The sequence below is a fragment of the Pseudorasbora parva genome, chromosome 6 (genome assembly GCF_024679245.1).
Source record: "Pseudorasbora parva isolate DD20220531a chromosome 6, ASM2467924v1, whole genome shotgun sequence".
NCBI lineage: Eukaryota > Metazoa > Chordata > Actinopteri > Cypriniformes > Gobionidae > Pseudorasbora > Pseudorasbora parva.
In genome coordinates, this window is record NC_090177.1 from 28,594,528 (window position 1) to 28,598,673 (window position 4,146).

General features: G+C 40.9%; 1 long non-coding RNA gene across 1 annotated transcript; it reads left to right on the top strand.

The window, feature by feature from the left end:
- The first annotated feature begins 1,114 nt into the window (after positions 1-1,114).
- LOC137079361 (uncharacterized) lies at positions 1,115-2,892 on the top strand. The gene is made up of 3 exons (XR_010905470.1): positions 1,115-2,073; positions 2,205-2,375; positions 2,484-2,892. It is a non-coding gene; the product is annotated as an uncharacterized lncRNA (long non-coding RNA).
- The last annotated feature ends 1,254 nt before the right edge of the window (positions 2,893-4,146 follow it).

Sequence of the window (4,146 nt, forward strand, 5' to 3'; positions counted from 1 at the left end):
AGACATGTTGCTGAAACTTTAGTCACGACATAAGATTGCATTATTGTGCAGTACATTATTTTACATATATTAGCCATATGTTGCATCACTATAATTTAAATGTATGTGTTTACTAAATTAGGATTTGTCATATATATTTTTTTACCTCTACGGTACCTTTCTACATATTTACCAGCGTGTCCATATCTGGATAAAAACAGACAATATCTCATGTAAAAAGGGTTTTATTTCATTCTTTAAATAATAAGCTGATTTATAATAAAAATAATGAGCGTTTGTTGTACATAAAAGTCTCAAACTGCGCACATATGTGTGAAAGATTTCAATCAAAAGCCGACTTAAAATGGTTCAAAATTACATTGTATATATAAATTACCATATCATTTATTGTGAAAAACAGTCCCTGCATGACTATTTTGGTTGCACTTTATTTTACAGTATGTGCACTTGCAGTGTACTTATCTCAGAAAGTCCTGAATAATATAACTTAACTACATGGTAGGTTTGGGGTGTTTGGTTCAGGGTTAGTACTTATAGTTACCACACACACTGCATGAAAAGTGGGATTTTCGTCAGTAAGCGGCACTGTAGATTGTCGTGGAAGATCAGGTTTACGACTGTACACGGCAGTTTGCAGGCGACACCGAAAACTGCCGTGAATTGTCAGAAATTGACGTGGGCCTTGCTTGGCAGTTTTCCCCCCCAAGACCCCCCTTCCCTTAACTCCAGGGGAGGCTTTAACATGTAAATGAACATGCTGTGAGCTATACAAATGCAAATCAGGGTAGCAGGAGTTTTAACCCATGTGACATTTTTCTAAAAGGTATTAACTTCCTTCTAAGAAAATCTCTTAGATAGACCAGGCTCAGTATAGCCTAATTGTAAAATCTTAAACTTAAGCTTGAATTTATATATTTGATGAAAGTATTCTAGATTATTTATTGTGTGTCATTTGCAATCAGTCACACACCATGTGTGTGTGTGTGTGTGTGTGTGTGTGTGTGTGTGTGTGTGTGTGTGTGTGTGTGTGTGTGTGTGTGTGTGTGTGTGTGTGTGTGTGTGTGTGTGTGTGTGTGTGTGTATATATATATATATACAGGGGTTGACATTAACTTTTTTGCTCACCGGCCACCGTGGCTAGTGGTTTTCCAAAGTTACTAGCCACTCAGCATTTTCACTGGCCACAATTTTGCTGTTTGAAAATTACATTGTATATGTTTAAAGTTGACTTTGGCATATATAAATTACTTGATTTTGAATCATTTTACTTTATTTAGAAGATTTAAAACCCTTTCAAACTTTCAAATGCAGAATGACCCCCCAAATCTTGTATATCAGCTGGGATGTGCAGGTGGGCAAGGAGTGGGCAATATAATAGATTATAATAGAATATAATAGGCTAATATGAGAAAGGTAATATGACAGGCTATGAGTTATTTTAGTTAGGATATATATAATTTAAAAAATACCCTAAGCAAATTACAAAAATAATAGTTATTAAAAATAAAATAAAAATTCCGATACTAATACGACACAATGTAATTTATTGAATGTAATTGTCATTGGATACGACTTTCATCGAAAAGAATGTAACAAAATGTGGGCGTGGTCTGTGTTGTGAAATGAAACCACATTAAAAATTCCCTTAAACTGCGTTTGAAACATACAGCAAAGCAGCGACAGAGGAAAACACAGATCCTGATATTATGCAAACATTTACCAATAATGTGAAAAGCGTTTTAAATCTGTTCAGTGGAAAATCCGCTGTGACGAATCTGTCCTCGTCTAACATCTGCTGTAAATCCAGGTAAAACTAGCTGCGTGCACGCGCCCGTCCCCAGATAACATGATCCCCAGTTGATCCGTAACACCGGCGGGAAGAAACAGCTGAATGCAATCTCGTCAGCTTGCTCAGTTTGCTGCCGATTTTAACGAGCAGTTAACTTTAGTAATCTCCAGGTTGCTGTCCATAGATGATAGGTTGCTTGCTTTGGAGTCGAAAAACTGTGTGGAAGATACTAACTTTAAGAAGAGAAGACGAGTGCCTAAGAGAAGACCAGTCCTAAGATTGCGGTAAGACTGTTATCTAAGCTAAAGTAACCTAAAGCAAAGCTTTTTAAGTAGCACAAGCTGAAATTAGCCTTGTAAAAGAACAAATGTAAGTTGCTTTATAAAAGTGTTTTCTTTTTCTGGTCATTTTACAGGAAGCAGTACGCCGTCTTCACAACTTCGTCATAACACTCATTTAATTGTTTTCCAGCTGCATGTAAGACATAGAGACAGTACGCAGGAGCTTCAGGTACCAACATCCAGTTCTTGCATCGCAGGCAGAAGCTGTGAAGAGTTCAGCTCGGAGTCGATTGAGAAGAAAGAGGGTAAGATTTATTAGATTAGATCCGTTTTTGGTCAGTGACTATTTTTCAGGTGCATTTTACGCAGTACATCGTGCGATTACTGATTGTCTTTATTGTTTGTTTTTACAGCTGCTACAAGCAAGAAAGAGTGTGTTAGCTGAGGATGAGGTGGGCCTTTGGAAGTGCGCTACCATAGACCTGATGTCTGATGAGGAAGACGGCATCGTTCGTGCGGTGTCTGGATGGACTGTTCGACCAGCCAGGAGCTCGCCGATCTCTGTGCCACGCTGCAATCGAGATTAGAGGCGATTCCAAAGAACAGGGCAACGCACGACAGACGTCTGAAAAATGGACTGAAAACAGACAGAATGGCGCTAGTTACCTACAGCTCTGAAGCGGAAAACCGAGACTTCATGGTGCTGTAGGATTTTGGGCTTCTCGTGAGCTTCCTATTGTTGTGTGGGCAGATCTCACACGTTTTGCATTTGGTTGTGTGTTTGTGTTTGTTCTAATAAAGCTCTTTCTTTGAATAAACTGCACGTCCCTGGCATATTTTCCTTTCCTCAATAAATGAATGTCCTTGTTGGTTATAATAGCGTAGTCCATAGGATAACAATGACATGAATATAAAACATAATAGCATATCACATGAATATGAATATATACAATTAAAAAATATGCAAATCATAATTTTATATATATATATGTGTGTAAAATTATTATAATTTGGGGGTTTAAATTTATTAATTTATTACCCAGGTTGACCAATAGTAACAGATCTGCCAACCAATCACGAGTGATATTTCTTGTTTGAATGTAGTAGTTTCAACCAATACTGAGTGAGGAAATTCAAGCCATTCCGGCAAGGCGCCGCCCAGAGCTGCTATTCATATGCTAATTAGAGCCATTAGCGCCGGCGCCAGTATGCCTCCGCAAGCTCCACATACGTCATGGTTCGTTTCCGTCAATATGTGGCACAGACGAACGCGACGTTCACAGGCTGTAAACTGACGTTAATTGTCGAAAATCAGGGAGATTTCCGGCCGTTTACGGGGACGAAAATCCCACTTTTCATGCAGTGACAGTTACCGTTTCAAGGGAAATCGAGCTGCGTCACCGCTGCGGGAACGCCTCTGCGTGATTGCATCCTGAAGCACGTATGTAACCAACCAATGAGATGACGGAACGTCATAGTCGGGTGACGTCATCGACCCGGAAACTGTAAAGGACCCGTGAACACAAACAGGAACTAGCTTCTGTTCCTTCAGTAGCACTCTGTGTAACCATTGTCTGTCAGTTCGGTGTTTTTGTCTTGTAAAAAGAGTTTCACCTTGCATTTCACACAAAAAACAATATACTGACTGCACACACATTTAAGTTAAAATGGCGAGCAAGCAATCACTGCATGAGAGTTTACATAAGTGTGTTCATCCCAGCTCACGCTACATCATGGGTGGAGATATACTCAGCATATGTGTTGTTTGCCTGGGAGCACAGCACGCTCAGGCAGCCCTCGAGGGGGCTGCTTGTGAGCACTGTGAGTGTTTACCATTAAGAACGCTGCGCTCCCGCCGGACGCTCTTAGAGGAGGGTGCTTCGGCTCGCGTTCCCCACGGCTCTGGTCCCGCTGCTGCCGAGGCACAGCAGCGGCTGCAGTCGTGGGGTTCACAATTGGATCTGGCAGCGGGGTTAGAGACAGGCTCTGCCTTATCTCTGCCTTTACCTGCCAGATCCATTGCCTCCACTCAGGGTTTGGTAGCACGCGCTACGGTTTCTTCCGCCCCTAGTGAGG